The sequence below is a fragment of the Gymnoscopelus microlampas genome, assembly GCF_963454915.1.
Source record: "Gymnoscopelus microlampas genome assembly, chromosome: 20".
NCBI classification, from domain to species: domain Eukaryota; kingdom Metazoa; phylum Chordata; class Actinopteri; order Myctophiformes; family Myctophidae; genus Gymnoscopelus; species Gymnoscopelus microlampas.
In genome coordinates this window covers 34021067-34034851 of record NC_139957.1, presented here as the reverse complement: position 1 = coordinate 34034851, position 13785 = coordinate 34021067, and positions in this window count along the sequence as shown.

Below are 13785 nucleotides of genomic sequence, written 5' to 3'. Positions count from 1 at the left end.
CTGGATCTCAGAAACCGTGACATGCAGCTACAGCTCCCAAACTTGGCAGATATGTTGGAAATCTCACCCACTACTCGTTTTATATTTAAACCAGCGGTTCCCAAACTTTTATCCAAAAGATTATTTTGTCGTAACCCCTGGGACCTGTACAAAAATACATTATGAATGAATAACTTATAAGCCGTGTTTCAAAAATAGTGAAAATAGCGAAAAAAGCTCACGAAGCCGATGCCGATTGGCCCAGTGGTTTGCGAGATTAGCCACACACACACACACACACACACACACACACACACACACACACACACACACACACACACACACACACACACACAAAGGTGTCCACATATCGTCTCTGTTGGGTGGAAACCTCATGTCCAAAACAGTTACTTTTCAGCATTCAAATTCAAAAGTAGCAAAAGTAGCAGATCTACAAGCTTGAAACGCGTCGCTTCGCGCCGCGTTTCGAGCTTGCAGATCTGCTACTTTCGATGCTTTTGTGTGACGCTGTAGTATGATGAAGTAGGCCGTTAATTTACAAAAAAACACAAAATGATAGAATATGGAGATAAGAGGTTTTTGCCCGACAGCAACAATATATTGTATGAGTGAGTGAGGGGGTGAAGTGCCAGTGACTATCTCTAAATGCAGAGTTCTAAAGGTATAGCAACTATGGTGGTTTAAAGTGACCAATAAGACGACCCATAGAACAGCAGAGACTATCACTCACAAGCTAATGCAATGCATGCCTTTGGAACAATCCTGCTTCTTTCAAGAGAAAACATCCACCCGTAGTCTGAAATACACACATGTAATGAATACAATATTGCAATCTGTGTGGATTAAAGAATATACTGCTACTCATAAGATCTGGACATTGACACCATTTGCAGTGAGGGAAGCAGTGGTGTAAAGTAACTAAGCACATTTACTCAAGTACTGTACTTAAGTACAATTTTGAGGCATTTGTACTTTACTTTAGTATTTCCAATTTCCAATACTTTTACTTCTACTCCACTACATTTCCGAGGCAAATATTGTACTTTTACTCCACTGCAATTATTTGAAAACTTGAGTTACTTATACTTTGTAGATTTTTATTATTATTACAAAACATATATTATAACCACTTCAGCCCTATATACATTTCGGCCATTCGAAAATAGCCGCTCTACAAGCTCACAATGAGCTTATAGATCTGCTATTTTCAAAAGATGTTTATACATTGGACAACTTGAAATGGGACATTCTTCATAATGAGTACTTTTACTTTTGGTTCTATTTAAGTACATTTTGATGCCAATACTTTTGTACTTTTACTCAAGTACATTTTTACTTTATTGTAGTATTAGTACTTTTTCCACCACTGGAGGGAAGTCGATTAGATTAGTCATTCAGTTATTGATTGTGTATATCATCAGTGACTTGTCATGTAATACACACCCAGTAGTCACTCTCAATTTATTTTTAATGACCTCTTACATAATTTTAATCTGTTGTTTGTTTTTATCCAGTTTCTCATCATCTTTTTTTATATTACTACTTTGCTTTGGGCCTTCGTAATTTCACGGCAATTCATGTGTTTTCCATTTTAGGCTTGATTTCATGGATTATGATTTATTATGGTTACCGTGTTTTTTTTTTGTTTGTTCATCTGGCCTGGACTGAAAAGCCCTTTGGCTCGACTCCCGTTGTTTTTTCTAAGTGTGCTATATAAATAAATAAAAGGTGACTTAACCCACAAGACTGTCCACTGTGGGTGGGTTGTAATGCTAAAGCCATAATTTAATACTAATGCCCCCCCCCCCTTGTCCCCTTTTTGAGTCTTGACCGCTACTCTGCTCCATGGAACATAACTGGAGGCGGGCCAAGGTTGGCAGAGTGTAAATGATGGGGCAACAAACACTAACATTAGCTTGCAGTGATTGAATAGGCCCGTCTCTGTCGGGCAGAAACCTTCCATCTCCAATCAGTGGTTTTCAACCAGTGGTCCGGGGACCACCAGTGGTCCTTGAGGGAGTAGCAGGGGGTCCCCAGCGAAATTAGTTAACATAGCGTCACAATCATTTCAACCGCTTAGCTTTGGCTATTCAAAAATAGCAGATATACAAGCTCATAGCACGGCACCGAGTGCCGCGTTATGAGCTTGTAGATCTGCTATTTTTGAAAAACTTTGAAAAAGTGTGCATATCTTTGAATATTTATATTTTTTTAAAGCAAAAATTAACTGATATCTTTGCTTTTGGCGGTCCCTGGCACAAAACATTTTCAAGTGGTGGTCCGCAGCCAAATGTATAACAATTTAGGGGTCCTTGGCATGAAAAAGGTTGAAAACCACTGCCGTAATGAACGCCTACTTGATCATACTACAGCGTCACACAAAAGCATCAAAAGTAGCAGATCTACAAGCTCAAAACGCGTCTCTTCGCGCCGCGTTTTGAGCTTGTAGATCTGCTACTTTTGCTATTTTTTCATTTGAATCCTGAAAAGTAACAGTTTTGGACAGACGATATACTGTAGCTCAGGATGTTGGGTGGAGGAGGGTTGGATAGAGCTGGACCGCTCTTGCTCTGCGTCTCCTGTAACAGATGATATCACTTAAGACCTATTTGTTGCACGACAAATAGGGAAAATAGCCATTGGCTATTTTAGCCAATCTACAAGCTCATAATGTGTCGCGTTGCGATGTGGTGTGAGCTTGTAGATCGGCTATTTTTGAAAACCAAAAAAAAAGGGAGAAAATGTCTTGAAAATGTTGATATCTTTCTTGAAAAGTTGCCCAAAAAAGGGACATCAGGGTTAATGTTCGTTAAGGAGGCAGGGCCGTAAATGGTTGAAATGCATTTTTTTGAGTGGGATCAGACAATAGGACTATAGGCCACCGTGCCTTGCCCTAAAGTGTAAACTGGGTGGTCTTCAGTGTGAGAAATAAGCAACCTGATTTATGAAAACAAGCCCAAAAGAAGCGACCTACTGTAGGCAAGAGTACTTTAAACCTAAATACAATTAAATACATTTGAAAATAGCAGATCTGCAAGCTCACAACGCGCCACGTTGTGAGCTTGTAGATATGCTATTTTCAAAAAGAAATTTGAGGGGGGAAAAAAGCAAAATGTGGAATCTTTTTTTTAATACATTTTATCAACATAAATCTGGTACGGGGGTCCCTGGCACAAATTATAATTTCAGACGGGGGTCTGTGGACAAATATACATTAATTGATTTGGGGCTCCTTGACATGAAAATGTTTGATAATCACTTGAAAAACAACAATAATCCAGAAAATTGGAAGCAAGCCCAAATAAGATGCAACTACACTTTTAAAAACAAGCCCAAAAGACCGCAACCCGCAACTACCAATATTTAGAAGCAACTTTACAGAAAAACAAGTCCAAAGTCGCTCATAATAAGCAGACATGGCGACACTTGTGGTCTTCCTGCAATTGGGACACTACCACAAACGGCTGTGGAGTCCTCTGCCATGATATCAGCTTCCTCCCCCCTGTCACTGAGAGTTGCGAATACAGATTTTCACCAAGAACGATATAAAAATGTTTTAAAAACTCTTATGTGGATGGCAGAGCACACCACAATTACAACGACAGTGGTGAACGATATCATTGGTATCCCTTTGAGAGCGATTTGGTGACCAATAAAAACACACTGGCAGAAAAATGCATGAAATCTGTCCAGTGCAACACATCAACAACAACGTCACTCACGTTCAACATGTTTATAGAACATAACTTAAAGGGATATTTCACTTTCAAACATGTTTGGGGTGATTTTAATGTCTAATTGGGCTTTTGTGAACACCCCAGACAGTTTTTAAGTTGCTTGATTCAGCATTTAGATATTTGATATTCATTTTAACAGACACGACCGCTTCCTATACAAACCCATTGTAACTTCAAACTCCATGTTAACCATGTTAGATTAATTGAAAACACCCGTCCTTGGTTCTGGTGACTGATATTGTCCTTCTAATGCGTGAGGAGACGGTGTTTTATCAAAAACGTTTTTTTTCTTTCATTTTACCCCAAAAATATAAAAAATAAATGAAAAAATACGGTAATTGAAAAAGTACATGCATTAGAAGGACAATATCAGTCACCAGAACCAAGGACGGGTGTTTTCAATTAATGTAACATGGTTAAAATGGAGTTTGAAGTTACGATGGGTTTGTAGGAAGAGTTAAAATGAACATCAAATATCTAAATACTGAATCAAGCAACTTATAAACTGTCTGGGGTGCTAACAAAAGCCTGAGTAGATGTAAAAAATGACCCCACACATGTTTGAAAGTGAAATATCCCTTTTAAGTCTGGTTCAACCCCTCGCTTGTGTTGAGATGCCCATTAACCACAGTTGCCGATAATGAAAATGTTGTCGAACACAGCTGTGTCCTTGCAAATAATGTATACTAATAATGTGCCCTCTATAATACACCAAGTCTCTTCGCAGAAAATAACCAATCTACAAGCCCCACAATGTGTTGCAACGCGACACATATGTGAGTTTCTAAATCAGCTATTTTCGCAGAATCTTTGCCCCCCCCCCCCACCCCCCATAACAGGGACGCTATAGGGTTCATGAGGTTTAGGGGACTTTTCTGGTTCTTGTGGGATAGAGACTTGGGGCGCCTCCCTGGCTCTCCCGTTCTGCTCTGTAGTGCTTGGCTCCCGGGCCTGAATGACACCATGCCTTATTCGCACATATACTGGCGAGACTGACTTTTCCCTCTCATTTAAATTCAGTGACTGGTTTTATTATAGTTTTATACCCTATACCTGCTTCGGCGGCGGCGGTGGGCACGGGGGCGAATAAATACGCAAGGAAATGAGTTCAAGGCTCATGAGGAAACTATAGGAAAAGCCTTTCTATAGCATCCTCTGGAGACGGAACCATACAACCCGTGAAAAACCGGGCAAGCATTTGTGTCATTTTTGGAATTTAGCGATGGCTATTCAAAAATAGCAGATATACAAGCTCACAGCGCATCACTTTGTGCCGCGCTGCGATCTTGTACATCTGCTAATTCTTTTGAGAAATCTTGAAAGTGTTGAATAATTTTGAATTACGAAAAAGTTTGAGAACTTCTGATTTTAGAAGGAATTTGTAGAATCGGCCTCAGGTCTTAATGGGTTAATGGAAGCTGGGGGAGCGGCCGTTTGCTCTCATTATACTCTGAGGCCGTTTCATATCAACCGTGCACGGACTGGAGGATTTGTCGTATCCAGGGAATGGACTCACACCCTATTTTATATACTGTGTGCTGCGCTGACAAGGCCCGTGAGATGAGATTAGCGAGAGAAAAGAGCCTGACGAAAGCGATGTTGAGGCGGAGCCATGCCTTGCGTCATCTGAATCCATGTCAGTTTTGCGTTGGATCTGGATCCAGATGAACGCATGTGAGACCTCCAGAGCGGAGGAGCGAGCCTAAACATCTGCAGCTCTGAACTCATCTTCCCGCCATTTGTGCCGCAATCGGAAAACCCCCCCATGACAACCTCCCCATCATCTGGTCCTCCCTAACACCCATGCACTGAACCCATGCACCTTTTGCTTTTTGGATCGGGACCTATGTGATATTTCCGCTGAACAAAGAGAACTTGGCAGTACTTCAACGTGGGACCATCTCACAGGATGGTTGTCTGAATGTCACCTCATGAAAGAGTCGATTGTCTGGACTTCCAAAAAAGCAATAATTTGCATTTGTAGATCTGCAGAACTCAGTAGTGTGGCTTGATTGCACAACCACACCATTTAAGAGAATATGCACTCTAATGGACAGTTTGATGGTGCAAGGATTATTTTTGATAAACAAATGCAGCCCATTACAAGCAACTGATAATCATTATATCGGGTGGTGATTTTTTGTGTTGTGTATGCGTGCATTTATCATGTCTTAAGAGCATGTTCACACATACCGTTGTGATGTGGACACTCACAGTATGATCCCACAGCTGATGGCTGGGAGGAGGACTCTTCATGCTGGCCGGGGCTCAGATGGCAATCACAACTCCTTAGAGAGACAGCAGGAGGGATGAGGAGGACAACATAAGAGAGGAAGGCAAGGAAACAAGGTTTGAGTCATGCAGCACAAAGGGGTGAATCACTGCTCTGAAGGGCTGGGTGACTGACTGACTGCTGTTTGGATCTGTCTCAAGTTAACCAAATGGACAGAATTTTTAAGCCCACGGCTTAGTCGTACAAATGTGTTGTGCGCCAAAAATAGCAGTACAAGTTTAAGCTAAGCTTGTAGGTTTGACTTATTAAGAGCGTATAGGTCTGGGGGCCCCCAGGGGTCCTTAAAGGAGTTCCAGGGGGTCCCCAGACAAATAATTGATAGTTAGGAACCGAATTGACCCTTGTGGGTCTGTAACTCCGAGAGTGTTCAAAATGGAACCAAATTTGGTTAGACGGAGCATAAATTCAGCATAAGTCACAACCACGGAGCCGCCCACATCATGTGTATATACTTGACAAGAGTGTGTGCTGATGAGCCCAAAATGATCACCACGTGATGTATACATATACACTATGCACATGGTCCATATAGCTTTAGGAGTTCTCAACGACAACCAGAGCTACTTTAAAGGAGAATTCCGGTCATTTTAAGTGTTATGTTTGATGTGTGTCAAATCACTTACCAACGTAGAAATGAAAATCGCGTTACTCGACAGATCCCCCTGTCAACCCCCACCGTTGCCATGATACTCCTATCGTGGATAGCCCAAATTCGCCTATTTTAACAAATGTAAAGTCTGTTTTTTTCTCCTAGTACTCATTGTGGAGTCCCATGATAACGTAACAGGCGCTAAAACTCCCGACAAGCTAACGGCTAATAACAGAACGAGCTAACGCTGGGGCTGCTTATCTCTGCATGGCAGCCCCAGGTTGCCAGGTCGGGAGAGAAACCAGCAACCAGCATTAGCTCGTTCTGTTATTAGCCGTTAGCTTGTCGGGAGTTTTAGCGCCTGTTACATTATCATGGGACTCAACAATGAGTACTAGAAGCAAAAAAACAGACTTTGCATTTGTTAAAATAGGCGAATTTGGGCTATCCACGATAGGAGTATCATGCCAACGGTGGGGGTTGACAGGGGGATCTGTCGAGTAACGCGATTTTCATTTCTACGTTGGTAAGTGATTTGACACACATCAAACATAACACTTAAAATGACCGTAATTCTCCTTTAACCAGTCCATTCGGATCTTGGTTGCATAATGCTTGAAGTTCACTCGTATTTTCCTTAATCAGAACATATTTATGGGATTCTGGCTTTAATTTGTGGGCTGAATGTTACAAATACAATATGCAGAGAAGGGATAATTATCCCTAGTGGATCATTTGTTTTGTCTATCCTTGGTTAGGCAATATTTCATTTGATATTTGTGTGATGTTTTGCAGAGAGCAAGTTCCCCCAACAGGCTTTAATTGTCAGCATTAATGGACTAATATAACATGATAATATTGATCAAACTCAGTTCAAGGAAGAGGCATTCATTTTGTCTTCTGGTTATATTCCACTCCACCAGAGTAATGGGTTTTGTGGCCTAATATTTCTGTCCCCCATCTTTTAAAATAGTGCATCCTCTCTCAACCTTTCCCAGGTTACAAGTAGGAGCGTGGTGTTTCCAAAGGGGGGAGTATAAGATATGGGATAGGGAAAAAATAACAAAAGCCAGTTCAGTCAATGACAGTTTACAGAGTATGTGGACACTTGGATCACAGACAGGAAGCAGCACTAAACCAAACACGACAGAAATTATCTCACCGTCATGCTGAACCCATATAGCTGATCCTGACCCTATAACTGAAGCAGACAAATCAAAGACTAGACCACTGAAGGGATTTGAGGGGAACATGTGAAATGAAAAGGCACCACCACGTACATCAGTGGTGGAAAAAGCGGGGTGCTCCTTCCATTCCGACATCTCGCCACTCCGACTAGTGGCTTCCGCGTGCGGTTAGGGTTAGGGTTAGGGTTAGGTATAGGGTTCGTTAACATCGGAAAGGCGACATGTCGGAAAGGCGAAATGCACCCGGAAAAAGCACTCAATACTGCAACGTATAAATACTGTTACAAGTAACAAAAGCAAAAAAAGCAAAATTAATTACCACCATTTTAGTTCATTCTGATGGTCTAGCTTCCTTGTGCCCTGATGGCTGCACTCCACGACTGACACAGCCCTGGGTAGACAGCCCGGCCTGGCAGAGATCTGCGCTCAGAGGAGCTCACTTGTCTAGTATCTGGTCCTTTGTTACTTAAAACATTGGAAAACGATTTTCTTCTCATTCACATAAATAGGGCTACTTCATTCACTCTCACAAAAAAACAGCACCAGATCTACAAGCTGACAAGGTGTAGTGATGTGAGTATAATTGGGCTGGTTGCACACAACCCTTTAGAGTGTTTGTTCAGTAACAGGAGTCTCCATGTCTCTCCAGCTCTTTATTAAACAGAAAATGCATTTTCAGGTCAGGATACCAATGTTATCCAATCAGGATAGAGAACTCAGTAAGGATAAAGATTAAACAAGCGAAATTGGAAGTGGTGACACAAAGAAATGAAGCTGAACACATTGGAACTGGAACACTATAAAAATGAAGCTGATAAATGAGTACTCTCTCCTGATTGGCTGAAATGTTGTCACCTACCTGGAAATGTATTTTCTGTTTATTAAAGAGCTGGAGAGACGGGGAGACCCCTGTGACTGAACAAACACTCTATAGCAATGATTACTATCACAATACAGTGCTTTTAACCTTTTAGTACAAAACTCTCTGTTTTAACCAAAACATATCACTTACCCTACCTTTAGTGTGGGTTTTATAAATATTGAACCAATGAAAAGAATTAAGGAGAGCTTGTGACCAAATAATAACTACATTGGATCCACATTCTATTTTTTTCCCATTTCCTGAAAAGTAACAGTTCTGACATTTCTGACAAGGTTTCCACCGGCACAGCGGCGATAATATGCACCAAATGTAGCCGTCACGTGCGTTTCCATGTGACATAATTTCCTGCCACTAAAAAGGTGGCCGCGTGTGTCTGCGCTCCACCCACAATACACAGAACGTTCAGACGTTCAGAACCCCCCCAAAAAAACGTGAAGACAAGACGTCATGTTGTTGCATTTTTCATAGCTTTTGGAGGACAGTGTTATTATCATAGAGGGGCCATGGTATTGCACTCTGCTGGGGCTGAGAGGATGAATGCTGCTAGCTAGCTGTGACCTCTGGGGATAAAGTGAAACAGATTTCGCCACAGTTTCATCATAATAAACTTTTGACTTTTCACAGCAGGAAGGACAGCCAGCATCCTTTCTTCCAAAAGTATTTCATCTTAACCCTCGTATAGCCTGGGATCTGGAGTAGCCATTGGCTGTGCAGACTGTGGAGTCTGCACAGCCAGTGGTAGGACTGCAGATCTCTTTTCATACTTAACCCATTGAGACCCTGAGATACCATTCTAATGTCTTCTAAATCCTAACTGAGACACTTTATATTGTTATAATATCAGCGGTGCTCAAGCTTTTGTCATGTCAAGGACCCCCAAAATGAGAATGATGTAAAAAAATATTTTTGTTCCAGGGACACCCAGAAGCAAAGATTTGAGTAAAAAATATTGCTTTAGAAATTATACGTATTCAAAGATTTGCACACATTTTCGAGATTTTTCAAAAATAGCAGATCTACAACCTCGTACAAACTATGAGCTTGTATATCTGCTATTTTCCTGCAAAAGCTTTTCCCCACAATACGGAAGCTGGGATTTAAGTGGTTAAGTAAAAGTAGCACTACTGCAATGTAAAAGCACTGTATTTAAGCTTTTGCTTGAGTAAAAGTACAAAAATATTGTCATAAAAATACCACAGTGAAAGTGCTAACATTTTTCAAATGTTTTCAAACTTTTTGGAAAATGGCAGATCTACAAGCTCACAATGTGTCGCACCGCAACGCGTTGTGATCTTGTAATGTACATCTGCAACATAACGTGCTACAAAATATTTCAAACAACTGTAGTGGAGTAAAAAGTACAATATTTGACTGTGAGTTGTTGTGCAGTATAAAGTGTCAAAAATGGGAATAGTCAACTAAAGTAAAATTACCTTAAAATTGTACTGAAGTGCAGTACTTCAGTAAATGTACTTATTTACTTTCCACCACTGTGAACAGTGATGGCTTTGAAGTATGTTCCTCTTGCGTTAATTCTTCATACTTTTGCATGATTAATCTGTCAAGCAGGCGCAGAGCGCATCATCATGTGCAGCGACAGTTTTAGTCACTACCTGCAGCGTCCTCATGTCTGCAGTGATGATCACTTCAAGATTTGCACTAGCTATTGTTTTTGCAACTGTTTCAAGCTTGGCATAGAGTTTCCTTTGGAAGTGCTCTGTTAAATTCCAAATTTATAATGGATTCATCCTATGATCAGTGCCACCGACGCTAAAAGGTGATAAGTCGATTGAAAGCACATTACTATATCAACAGTGGTAGAAGAAGTACTCAGATATTTGACTTAAGAAGTAGTAGCAATACCACAATACAGAAATACTCTGTTAGAAGTAAAAGGCCTGTGTTCAAAATGTTACTTGAGTAAAAGTACAAAAGTATTGGCATCAAAATATACTTAAAGTACCAAAAGTAAAAGAGCTAAAATGTTTGAAAATAGCAGATCTACAAGCTCACAGCGTGTCGCGATGCGACACGCTGTGAGCTTGTAGATCGGCTATTGTATAAAATATGGCTTAAGTGGTTAATGTATGTTTTATAATAATTTAGTAAAAGTACAATATTTGCCTCTGAGTAAAAGTATTGAACATTTTTGAAAATTGTAAATGCTCCAGTAAAGTAAAAAAAATACCTCAAAATTGTACTTCAGTACAGTACTTGAGTAAATGTGCTAAGTTACTTTACACCAGGGGTGGGCAACTTTGATGATGGAGAGGGCCACTACTGTATATTTCCACACTCACTGCAGGGGGCCACATCGCATATACTGTCGGGCAGAAACACTCCTGATCTCGGGAGAGGACAAGTTGCAAGTTGAGGAGGCGCTCAGCTCTGAACTCTCAAAAATCCGTACTTGGCTTACCGATAACAAACTGTCACTACACCTTGGGAAAACTGAATCCATTCTCTTTGGGACCAAACATTCCCTCAGACAGATGGAGGTAAATGATTTCAAGGTCAAAGTCGATGACACAATTATCGCTAGCAAAGAAGAGATTACCTATTTGGGTTGTATTCTCGACAAATACCTGTCGGGTGAAAGCATGGGGACAAAGGTGGTCAAAATAGTAAACCAGAGAACCAAATTTATGGGCAGAGTTTCCTCTTTTGTCAACCCACAGGCCCTCAGGACCCTCTCAGGGGCCCTGATTCAACCACATTTTGACTATGCTAGCACCTCCTGGTACTCCAACACCTCAGTGTCACTGAAGACTAAGCTTCAAACCTCCCAAAACAAACTGATTCGGCTACTCCTCGGATTGGGGCCCATGACCCACCTTTCTCCCGCCCATTTTGCCAGCCTAGGCTGGCTCAGGGTGGAAGACAGGGTTAAACAACTAAAAATGGGACTGGCCTTCAAAATTGTAAACGAAAATTTGCCCGATATGCCCCCTATTCCCGCATATCTGAGTAAATACCTCCAAAAGGTTAGTGACACCCACAGTCACAATACCAGAGGGAGCGTTAACAACAATTTGGTACCACCCACCCATAAAACAAACATGGGCAAATTGTCCTTCTACAGCACTGCCACCCAGGATTGGAATGGGCTAACCCCATCCCTCAAAAAATGCAGTTCGCTGGGCTCATTTAAAAGAGCCTTAAAAAATCACCTTTCAGGAGGCCAAAAGAGGAGGTAGTACCATTTTCCCATTAGATAGCCGACCCCCCCCCCCCCCCCTGTTCTTGTACATACCCCCCCCCCCCCCTTTTTTATTTTTTTATTTTCTTTTGTTGTACATAGTATTATATGTATGTATATATGTATGTATATATATATATATATGTGTATAGATATATATATATATAGATATATAGATATATATATATTCTTGCTGTTTTTTTATTTTCTTTGTGTAATGATATTCGAACTGTGATGCCACTATATATGTCTATGAATTGAATACCAAGGCCCTCATTGGAAACAAGTCCGCAAGGACTTTTATGAACGGACCTGTTAGACAAAGTATTTTAAATGTAAATGTGTTGTTTTACATTTTTTGCCTAATAAAATATTCAATCAATCAATCAAAACCTTTAATCTCCGTATTTCAACTTTTTTTTTGTAAATGAATGCCGTACTTCACCATTCTATGTCACACAAAAGTAGCAAAAATAGCCGATCTACAAGTAGTAGATCGGCTATTTTTGCTAGTTTTGAATGGAATCCTGATTTATTTTTTTGCTATTTTTTAATGGAATCCTGAAAAGTAACATTTTTATTTAATTTCAAATCCTTATATACTTATGTTAACTTTATGAACTTAAATACAAATACATTGGACATAAAATAGACAATCTATTTGTTATAGTTATTAAGCTACTAATAAAGCAGGTCATGTTTGCATGTTTGGAATTGTAACAGCTGAAATCAATAATATATCAGTATTCTGATATTAACCTGCGGGCCGCATTAAGTGAAGGTGGGGGCCGCATGTGGCCCCCGGGCCGCCAGTTACCCATGTATGCTTTACACCACTGTACTGTATATCAGCGCAAAATGTATCCAAACTCCCCATTTCAACATTGGCAAATAATGTAGCCCTTTGTCAGAATTCTGGTCAGCAGTGCAGTTGGCATTTGACGTTGTGAACGGTTGTGCATAATCACGATGACAGCGGATTGTTCCGATATCACCAGAAAGGCTGAAGTTTGACGTGGAAGGGAAAGGTTCATTGTGAGATTCAACGGAGGTGGCCCCCGGGCACAAAATATATCATCAGCGATGAAGAGATTTATAATCAATTTCGTTAACGACCCCCAAAAGAAACAACCGTTATTTATTGATGGAAAATAGGAAGGCAATAAAGGCCTGAATGGTTTATTAGCTTAGTTTAATGTTCTGCTTTCCAAACATGGAACCAAATCCAGAAGAATGTCCACATAAATCACCAACACAAACAAATGAAATTGTCATTATTTGAAGTATTGCTGTTGCTTATCCCATTAAGACCGGGAATGCATCTGTGAGTCATTTTTAGATTTCTTTGGCTATTCAAAAATAGCAGATATACAAGCTCATAGCGCAATCTGCTATTTTTTTGAAAAAAACGTGAAAATCTTTGAATATATATATAGTGAACATTTCTAACTCAAATCTTTGCTTCTGGGGGATTCTATAAATGTCTTCTAAATCGTTAACTATTTTTTTTAACTCATGTTGCCTAAATCAGTGGTTCTCAAACATTTTTCATGTCAAGGACCCCCAAAATGATATGTATTTGTCCTTGGACCACCTCATCTCAAAATATTTTGTTCCAGGGACCCCCAGAAGCAAAGATTTGAGTTAAAAATGTACATATATCTTCAAAGATTTGCACAAAGTTTCACGATTTTTTCAAAAATAGCAGATCTATACAAACTCATAGCATGAGCTTGTATATCTGCTATTTTTGAATAGCCAAAGAGATCTTAAAATGACACGGATGCGTTCCCGGATTTAATGAGTTATTTGAAGACACTTCTGACTTCTGACCGGCGAGCGGCATCTCTGTATGAGGACAAATTTCCATTGTGCTCCAAAGGGGCACCTTTTCCTG